The following is an 11,126-nucleotide window of genomic DNA, read 5'->3' on the forward strand; positions in this document are numbered from 1 at the left end:
GGAATCAGCTGTTTGTTATTGAATGCCCTGTGTGTGTTCTGCAATCGCTTCCAGTCGGAGTTAACAGGTTGTGCCACTGAAGTCATGTAGAAATAATACATGTCGAAATAATAAGCGCCCAAATGGCCCTGAATAAACAGATTCCTACCTGAATGAAGGCTACCCGGACCCATTGCAATTTCCCAAGGCTTACAACAGTTTAGAATCAACAACTTGAGTGTATTTATGTGGGCAGCGTTTCGAGAGATTAACAGCGACGTCGCTTGATTTTCGAATAAGGTTCTGTTGGTTCATTGCTGTTCCTGAGAATTTAACATCATTAAAAGCCACATTGGCACAACCCGCCAACACAGCTCGTCAATGAAATGCTTTATTTACAAGGAACTAGCTTCGGGTCGATTATTTTTGCCTGGATCACGATTGGTCCACGTCACCTCCTTTGGATCTGGTACAAAGGCACCATTGTGGAATGACTGGTATTCCACAGACATTCTCCAGAAGATGCAGAGATACTGGGAATGGGCTGGGCCCAATAAGCCAAACTTACTGCTTCACTGGTGAGACGCATTCAAAATTCTGACTAAGATCACATACAGCAAATCCATAAAACGTGTCAGGTCTTACGAAAATGCTGCATTGGGTATAGACACGTTGAACGGAGTGAAAGTTACCTACCTATCCAAATGCGACAGTTTTCCAATTAAAATACTACAGTAATATACAAATCAAATCCCGTCCAGTTATTTTTTTAAGAAAAATAAAGATTCATAATGTAACACAACATCCAAAAAGAGAGACGGGCGATCGATTGCATGTCGTCAGCTTTATGTAACTTTTTTTTCTTGAACATTCTTCATGAATTTGGATATAGTCGACCGTGGTTCCATCTCAGCTTAAGGAAGGTTTGGCTTTCGCTGTCAACATAATGTTCTTGGCAACGTTTTCAAATAACAACCGTCTCCGGTTTTTTTTAATGAACACATTTAAAAAAATCCCGTGTAGCATTCAGATGTTTGTGTGAACATTTCCTGTTTTTGCATCAGTCACCGGTTAGGAGTGCGGTACTGAGAAACATCCCACAGTTTCCTTATTAGCTCACCCGACAATTCAAAGCTCATATTCCGCGTGACATCTGGTAAACATCCAAGTGCGGTTAAACAGGGTACAGTAATCGCTGTCTTTTAACCACAATCCGGCGCCGAGGGCTCCTATATTTCGACTTTACTGTCAACCCGGAACCGACTGGTGATTGACTGTAACTACAGACAGGAAGCGCGAGCCCCACAGCGATCACATCAGCGCCACACACCGGTTTGTGACAGTGACACTGATTGTCCTCTTGTGTGATTGTCGGGCAGATGGTTTCACCAGTTTCACCTCTCACACAACAACAACATTGTACACAACGTTACTTTAACATTTTAAAAAACGTTTTTCGCTTCTCCCTTAAAAACAAGTCTCAATAATGACACCACAAAGATGTCGCACATTAACGCACGGGAACACCACCAGTGACAGCAGCTGTTATAGGGTGTCACATAACGGCTCCAAATACATGTTTTACTTTGTCCGCCCTTTGCTCTAAACACCCGGGAGTTGAGGGTATAACACAGTTCCTAAATTCAGGAGTACAAGTTCCTTTTAAATAATACAACATACACTTTTCACTTTCACAGACAAATGCTATGGGCTATGTGTTATTATACATATATATATATATATATTCTAGGTTACTGAGATAAAGCCCTGCGTTTGCTCAATCTTCATGGCTCAGCTTCGTCTACAACCGCACGGCCACAGCTCCCGCTGATGTAGACACGTAGGTCTGCCTTTAATTCCGACTCTCCCCAGTAGGCGGATATGGCCCCAAACAGATGGAACTGTTTATCAAACGACAGTAACACGAACATTCACAGCCATAGTCACATCCCGCCATTAACTTCCGGGCCAACTTTTGTTTAACATTAAAATTTAAACAGATCGATTTAAACCCCGGTTTCCGCGGCTCAGTCCGTCCCGCAGCTCATCACAGACACACACGCACACACTGCCCGCACTGCCGGTACTCACGGAGTGGGGGAAGAGACATCAAGCTGTAAAACCAAGGGCTGGATGTTGCTCATCCTGGCGATGGGTGGAGACACCAATCTGGGCTGTGAGGCGCACGATCCCCTCTCCGGCTGCTCCCTGCACAGTTGCCCGAGACTTTTTACTTTACCGGGTTTGTTTAGGGTTTGGTTGGGGGTTTGGGATGTGCCTTTTTGTGCTGCTTTTGGGCTGTGACGTTGATGTGCACATATGAATGTGCGTTTGGCGCTGTATCGCTCACTGTATTGACTGCTGAGTCACAGCGCCACCCGGCGGCCAGCTCCGGCACTGCCCCGCCTGCCGCTCCCACAATCCCCAACAGCCAACAGCCCAACACAAAATGGCGGCACTTTGGTTTAGACACAATCCGCCTTGACAGCGCCAAGTGCTGAAGCTCACCTCACCACTGCCCTGACCGCTTGGCCCTGAAACACAAACAGGGAATCAGGTTAAAACCCACAAAACATCGACAAAACAGTTACACCCACTGAAGCCTCATGTCCTTTATTTACCATTGGATTGCTATTGAAAAGCACTTTTGAAATGTGTCGAGGTTACAGTTAGAAGCAGCAGCAACCATTAAAGATGGCGGTGTTGACCGAGCCCGTGCAAAGGGAGTGGCTCCCGCTCTGTCATGGCCGCCCGGCAGTTGGTCTTCATCCGGCGGCGGCGTCGAGCCTCACTCCCATTGGGCACCGCCTGAACTGCGCTCCGCCAATCACAATGAAGCGGCCCCACCCCCTCCCCCCGCCCCGCCCCCTCCCCCCGCCCCGCCCCCTTCCCCCGCCCCGCCCCCTCCCCCCGCCCCGCCCTCCTCAACCAGTGTCAATCTTTTCTGCAAAATCAGTGATTATTGTTACTGTCAGAGTCCGGCATTGCCTATAGCTCACAATAATTTCCCACACACTTTAAAGTGATTATCGTAGACTGTAGTGACTGTTCATTTGAAGGCAAACCCGTCAGAATTTGCATACAGCAAGCTGCCAGATCAACAACAAATGACACTCGTGTAGTGCCTGTCACGTTGGGAGGACCTCCTAAAGTGCTGGACATCAGTGTTTCTGACCCGAGCTGGGGGTCGAGATCGAGGAGGGTGGGGGTGAAGGAGGGTGACCGAAGGCACGTTTGAAGCGGAGGATCTTTAGATGTATCCTGAAGGAGGCAAGGGAGGGGGTGAGGTTGAGGGACTGTGGGATGCAGTTCCAGAGGGTGGGGGCAGAGTGGCTGAAGGCCAATGGTGGAGCCAGCAAGGTGGGGGACATGAAGCAGGCCAGAGCCTGCTGGGCAGAGGGGGCGAGCAGCAGGTTGGTAGGTGGTCAGGAGGTTGCACAGGTGACTTGTTTTTAAGGGAGAAGCGAAAAACGTTTTTTAAAATGTTAAAGTAACGTTGTGTACAATGTTGTTGTTGTGTGAGAGGTGAAACTGGTGAAACCATCTGCCCGACAATCACACAAGAGGACAATCAGTGTCACTGTCACAAACCGGTGTGTGGCGCTGATGTGATCGCTGTGGGGCTCGCGCTTCCTGTCTGTAGTTACAGTCAATCACCAGTCGGTTCCGGGTTGACAGTAAAGTCGAAATATAGGAGCCCTCGGCGCCGGATTGTGGTTAAAAGACAGCGATTACTGTACCCTGTTTAACCGCACTTGGATGTTTACCAGATGTCACGCGGAATATGAGCTTTGAATTGTCGGGTGAGCTAATAAGGAAACTGTGGGATGTTTCTCAGTACCGCACTCCTAACCGGTGACTGATGCAAAAACAGGAAATGTTCACACAAACATCTGAATGCTACACGGGATTTTTTTAAATGTGTTCATTAAAAAAAACCGGAGACGGTTGTTATTTGAAAACGTTGCCAAGAACATTATGTTGACAGCGAAAGCCAAACCTTCCTTAAGCTGAGATGGAACCACGGTCGACTATATCCAAATTCATGAAGAATGTTCAAGAAAAAAAAGTTACATAAAGCTGACGACATGCAATCGATCGCCCGTCTCTCTTTTTGGATGTTGTGTTACATTATGAATCTTTATTTTTCTTAAAAAAATAACTGGACGGGATTTGATTTGTATATTACTGTAGTATTTTAATTGGAAAACTGTCGCATTTGGATAGGTAGGTAACTTTCACTCCGTTCAACGTGTCTATACCCAATGCAGCATTTTCGTAAGACCTGACACGTTTTATGGATTTGCTGTATGTGATCTTAGTCAGAATTTTGAATGCGTCTCACCAGTGAAGCAGTAAGTTTGGCTTATTGGGCCCAGCCCATTCCCAGTATCTCTGCATCTTCTGGAGAATGTCTGTGGAATACCAGTCATTCCACAATGGTGCCTTTGTACCAGATCCAAAGGAGGTGACGTGGACCAATCGTGATCCAGGCAAAAATAATCGACCCGAAGCTAGTTCCTTGTAAATAAAGCATTTCATTGACGAGCTGTGTTGGCGGGTTGTGCCAATGTGGCTTTTAATGATGTTAAATTCTCAGGAACAGCAATGAACCAACAGAACCTTATTCGAAAATCAAGCGACGTCGCTGTTAATCTCTCGAAACGCTGCCCACATAAATACACTCAAGTTGTTGATTCTAAACTGTTGTAAGCCTTGGGAAATTGCAATGGGTCCGGGTAGCCTTCATTCAGGTAGGAATCTGTTTATTCAGGGCCATTTGGGCGCTTATTATTTCGACATGTATTATTTCTACATGACTTCAGTGGCACAACCTGTTAACTCCGACTGGAAGCGATTGCAGAACACACACAGGGCATTCAATAACAAACAGCTGATTCCCAGGAGCTATGGTTCGCCAACAGAGGGTATTTGAATGAAGTCGGGTTTGAAACTGTGCCAAATGCACATTGATGCTCAGCGCAGTAGTTTGACCACAGTTGTATCCTTGCAGATGGATTAGAGATTTATGAGTCAACTGACAACCAAAAAGGTTTCAATTCAATATGTAGTGCGAGTAGACTAAACGCGTGGAGCCTATTTTAGCTCTTCTATTAATCGCCATAAGATTGGTATTTTCTAATACGTGTTCTAAACATTTTAGATGTTTTAGTTAGTCTTTCTTTGTAGCATGCCGATGATAGTTTCACCCAAAGTATCAACGGTTTGTTATGAAATTAGTTCATAACAATCACCAACTGCTTAAACGGACCTGATAGTTTGTTCCAGATCCGTTTAAGCAGTTGGTGATTGATTTTTCGTTTCCCATAGGGGTGGCATTGGCTAAATAGATAATTGCAAAAGGATAATTAACTTGATTCGAGACCAATCTAAGGACTAGGTCAATTTGTAACTACCTTTTGACGTTTTGGAACAGAGTGGTGTTGGAATTAACTTAAATTCGCACGTTACAATCTCGACTATTAAGATGATGGGGTGCGGTGTAATCTGACGTGATGTTCTCCCCACAAACACGTTGGCAAATCATGCCGTACCGTACCGTTCAGATAGCGAAATGAACATTGATGAGACTGATCCAAAATCAGTGCTGATAATGAATGTCGAAAATCCATTCCCTTGGTCGCTTTTTCCAATTCATGTTAAGATTGTTTTTGTGTGGTATTGCTCACGCCTGAAATTAGAATAGACCAAAATATAGATTTCTTGTTCAAGCGCGGCAAATTAAGAACACGTGGAAGTCAAAGCATGAGTGGGAAATATTCTTAAGAGCTCTGTGCAGAGTGAAGCATTAATAACTAGGGGGCGCTCTTGGCTCAATCTTCATTTGTTTCTCGGAGGATGAAATTGAACGTTTCTTTTCCATCACTTACAGAAACGATGTACGTGGTAGTTGAAATTCGATCATGTAACTGCTGTATTTACTGCGAAAATGTTTTTTGAGATTTGTTTACCATTTCGGACGAATGTCGGCTGCTTTTGTCGCAATAAATGATGAACGAACGGAACTTTTAACACTAGTGCCAGAGAAACTCTAAAAACAATTGTATTTTGAAGAATACGTTCTATTTGAATGGGTTGTACATTTACCAATATTGTGTCTGTTTATTGTTTCTTTGCAATTTCATTTAAAGGACCTTAGTGTGTGTGTGTGTTTATTTGACTCTGCCTTCTGACTGCTTCTACTTTTTTTCACGCGTTGATGTTTTTTTAAAATTAATTTTAGATATTTTTTAAGGAACGATTTGATAAAGTGAAACAAAGTTAAGGAAATTAAACCTCATAATTATTCCGATGATTAAAACGTTATTCTAAAGACTTGAAGGCACATCATGATACACTTATTGGTGTGGTTATAACAACGATCTTGGGGAAATGACGCGACTGGACGGAGAACGTTGAAGTTGTGGTTTAATTGTGAGATGTGCAAATGCAATAGACCGAGTATTCAGAACACACTGTGCCCACCTACAGGTGAGCGTCTTTGGTTCACTTCGACCAAAGAAAATAGTTTGGAATTTGAGGCTAGACTAAATATAACAAGCGCATTGGGACGTCCTCCTGATGCGAAAGGCGCTGCATATATACGTTTGTTATTGTTAATTCTTCAAACTTACGTGGACTTTTTTTAAAAAGCGACGATCTTGCAGAAGAAAATCCTCCATTATTTTCTCATTGGAGAAAATGGCGTATGATGGGATTCAGAGATGAACCCTTATTATGGGGCAATAAACCTGGAATGAGAGTGTCTGCTTGCATTGAGGCTCTTGGGTAGTGGGTTGGAGAACCATAATGCTGTGTAAAAAGAAAGCTCGGGAGATGGAATGCTTTGAATGTTGCCTTTCATGCAGAACCACCATTAATGTTCAGGCTAATGAGTAGGACATTCTTGGGTTTACAAACTTGGTTACGGTGGTAGATTACTTCCTATGGAGATGAGTTAAATTGGATCCCATTGTGAGACATGTGAGTGCAATTGGTGAACATTTTGCGGGGGCAGAGATCGAGGACCAGCTTTTAAATCCTGAAGTAGAATCCGTTTGGCGCATTGCGTTTGCTACAACAGAAGAAGGTAATGGAGATGGTGATCTCTTGAAAAGTGGGTTGGAGGATCCGAAGTAAAGGATCAATAGGAATTGTGATATGAGAGTAAATACTGGGGAGAATGATTAGGAGTAGAAGATACCTAGCGGTACGTTATATAGTAACGCAGTTGGATTAGAAGATGCAGGACAGTAGAATAACTTTATTGGAGAAAATTTGCCTGGGAGAATAAGCACGACCATGGAGGATTGGTTGATAACTTGGCTATATTCAAGTGGAGCAATGGAATGAATCGTGTCGATACAAGTACATTACCGTGAGGTAGTGGGCCATCCCGGTAATGTAACTAACGGCACTGGAGTGGGTTGGAGAACCATAATAGAAGATTCGTGAATTTGATGAACATGATGTAGAATATGGATAATACGGGGAAGTAAAGTGGAAGCGGACAAACCCTACTTTTCTAGAAGCTGTGGAGGTGAATCGAGTAAAAGTGGTGAGTGAATGTTGAGGTGAATGTGGTTGGACATCATTGTGATATGCAGTTGGACAGTCATTGGAATAGTGGAACGGAACTCTCCTGGATCATTGCCTTTGATTATAAATCCTGATGAACTAAGGACTGTGTGGAACGCCAATGGTAATGTGAGATCGATGATTACGGAATTCTATGGATGTGGAAGGTTTGGGAGGTTAATAAGATGAGCACTTTTTAGGTCAATTAATGGGATAAAGAGCCAAACTTTTGCAGAAGCTGTAAAGATGGAGGAACCATTTTGGTTGTGATGTGGTGAGCAACAGGCAGTTAGGGAAAGAAGGTATGTACTTTGGGGATATAATTCCAAATATATCTAGATTTGCTCCATCAAGATAACATTTCAGATGTCTAGAATTTGGCAAATTCTTAATAATCTTGCATTTGATATTGCGCCTTATCATGTCCTTGAGATGTCTCAAAGCACTTCACAGATTATACTGTAAAGTGAATTGACTGTATATTTTGTGGGTGAAAGTCGATCCACCAATCGACTAACAACCAGGTTCCTACTTACTGCTCGGTAAACGGGCGTGGAGTAAGAAAACTTGACCAACATTTCGCCCTGCCCAGGAATCGAACCCAGGTCCTCTCGCCTGCGAGGCCTCTAACCACTGAGCTACAGGACTCCTTACATACAGTCTGGAGCTGGTTTTCCGTAAATTTAATATAAGAATGACAGAAATCTGGCTTCAAATCTAAGACTTAAAACAATTTCTCAAATTCTGAAAGTTCTGAAACGGTAGGTCAGTGGAGTACATGTAGACATGAGGGTCATATTATCACCTGTTAATGGGGAAAAGCAATGTGTAGAACGTGCCATTTCAGTATGTTTCTCAGATGTTATGTCTTACTCAACGCTGTAGACTGGGTCTGCCTTCAGATACGGGAGTTTTTGCACAGGGTGTGCCCTGTGGGTGGGGGGTGTTTGCACTGTGGGTGGGGGTGTTTGCACTGTGGGTGGGGGGTGTTTGCACTGTGGGTGGGGGGTGTGTGCACTGTGGGTTGGGGGTGTGTGCACTGTGGGTGGGGGGGTGTGTGCACTGTGGGTGGGGGGTGTGTGCACTGTGGGTGGGGGCTGTGTGCACTGTGGGTGGGGGCTGTGTGCACTGTGGGCGGGGGGGTGTGCACTGTGGGTGTGGGTGTGTGTGCACTGTGGGTGGGGGTGTGTGCGCACTGTGGGTGGGGGTGTGTGCACTGTGGGTGGGGGTGTGTGCACTGTGGGTGGGGGTGTGTGCACTGTGGGTGGGGGGTGTGTGCACTGTGGGTGGGGGGGTGTGTGCACTGTGGGTGGGGGGTGTGTGCACTGTGGGTGTGGGGGGTGTGTGCACGCCGGGTGGGGGGGGGGGGGTGTGCACGCCGGGTGGGGGGGGTGTGCACTGTGGGTGGGGAGTGTGTGCACGCCGAGTGGGGGTGTGTGTGCACTGTGGGTGGGGGGTGTGTGCACTGTGGGTGGGGGGTGTGTGCACTGTGGGTGGGGGGTGTGTGCACTGTGGGTGGGGGTGTGTGCACTGTGGGTGGGGGGTGTGTGCACTGTGGGTGGGGGGTGGTGCACTGTGGGTGGGGGGTGTGCCCTGTGGGTGGGGGGTGTTTGCACTGTGGGTGGGGGTGTTGCACTGTGGGTGGGGGGTGTGTGCACTGTGGGTGGGGGTGTGTGCACTGTGGGGGGGGTGTGCACTGTGGGTGGGGGGGGTGGGGGGGGGGTGTGTGCACTGTGGGTGGGGGGTGTGTGCACTGTGGGTGGGGGTGTGTGCACTGTGGGGGGGGTGGGGGGGGGGGTGTGTGCACTGTGGGTGGGGGTGTGTGCACTGTGGGTGGGGGTGTGTGCACTGTGGGTGGGGGGTGTGTGCACTGTGGGTGGGGGGTGTGTGCACTGTGGGTGGGGGGTGTGTGCACTGTGGGTGTGGGGGGTGTGTGCACGCGGTGGGGGGGGGGGGGTGTGCACGCCGGGTGGGGGGGGTGTGCACTGTGGGTGGGGGTGTGTGCACGCGAGTGGGGGGTGTGTGCACTGTGGGTGGGGTGTGTGTGCACTGTGGGTGGGGGGGTGTGTGCACTGTGGGTGGGGGGTGTGTGCACTCCTGTTGGGGGTGTGCACTGTGTGGGTGTGTGCACTGTGTGGGGGTGTGTGCACTGTGGGTGGGGGTGTGTGTGCACTGTGGGTGGGGGGTGTGTGCACTGTGGGTGGGGGGTGTGTGCACTGTGGGTGGGGGGTGTGTGCACTGTGGGTGGGGGGTGTGTGCACTGTGGGTGGGGGGTGTTGCACTGTGGGTGGGGGGTGTTTGCACTGTGGGTGGGGGGTGTTTGCACTGTGGGTGGGGGGGTGTGTGCACTGTGGGTGGGGGGGTGTGTGCACTGTGGGTGGGGGGGTGTGTGCACGCCGGGTGGGGGGTGTGTGCACGCCGGGTGGGGGTGTGTGTGCACTGTGGGTGGGGGGTGTGTGCACTGTGGGTGGGGGGGTGTGTGCACTGTGGGTGGGGGGTTGTGTGCACTGTGGGTGGGGGGTTGTGTGCACTGTGGGTGGGGGGTTGTGTGCACTGTGGGTGGGGGGTTGTGTGCACTGTGGGTGGGGGGTGTGTGCACTGTGGGTGGGGGGGTGTGTGCACTGTGGGTGGGGGGGTGTGTGCACTGTGGGTGGGGGGTGTGTGCACTGTGGGTGGGGGGTGTGTGCACTGTGGGTGGGGGGTGTTTGCACTGTGGGTGGGGGGTGTTTGCACTGTGGGTGGGGGGGTGTGTGCACTGTGGGTGGGGGGTGTGTGCACGCCGGGTGGGGGGGTGTGTGCACGCCGGGTGGGGGTGTGCACGCCGGGTGGGGGTGTGTGCACTGTGGGTGGGGGGTGTGTGCACTGTGGGTGGGGGGTGTGTGCACTGTGGGTGGGGGGTGTGTGCACTGTGGGTGGGGGTTGTGTGCACTGTGGGTGGGGGGTGTGTGCACTGGGTGGGGGTGTGTGCACTGTGGGTGGGGGGGTGTGTGCACTGTGGGTGGGGGTGTGTGCACTGTGGGTGGGGGGTGTGTGCACTGTGGGTGGGGGGGTGTGTGCACTGTGGGTGGGGGGGTGTGTGCACTGTGGGTGGGGGGGTGTGTGCACTGTGGGTGGGGGGTGTGTGCACTGTGGGTGGGGGGTGTTTGCACTGTGGGTGGGGAGTGTGTGCACTGTGGGTGGGGAGTGTGTGCACTGTGGGTGGGGGGTGTTTGCACTGTGGGTGGGGGGGTGTGTGCACTGTGGGTGGGGAGTGTGTGCACTGTGGGTGGGGGTGTGTGCACTGTGGGTGGGGGGTGTGTGCACTGTGGGTGGGGGGTGTGTGCACTGTGGGTGGGGGGGTGTGTGCACTGTGGGTGGGGGGTGTTTGCACTGTGGGTGGGGGTGTGTGCACTGTGGGTGGGGGGTGTGCACTGTGGGTGGGGGTGTGTGCACTGTGGGTGGGGGGTGTTGCACTGTGGGTGGGGGGTGTTTGCACTGTGGGTGGGGGGTGTTTGCACTGTGGGTGGGGGGTGTTGCACTGTGGGTGGGGGGTGTGTGCACTGTGGGTGGGGGGTGTGTGCACTGTGGGT

Source organism: Callorhinchus milii, unplaced genomic scaffold (genome assembly GCF_018977255.1).
Source record: "Callorhinchus milii isolate IMCB2004 unplaced genomic scaffold, IMCB_Cmil_1.0 Scaffold19, whole genome shotgun sequence".
NCBI lineage: Eukaryota > Metazoa > Chordata > Chondrichthyes > Chimaeriformes > Callorhinchidae > Callorhinchus > Callorhinchus milii.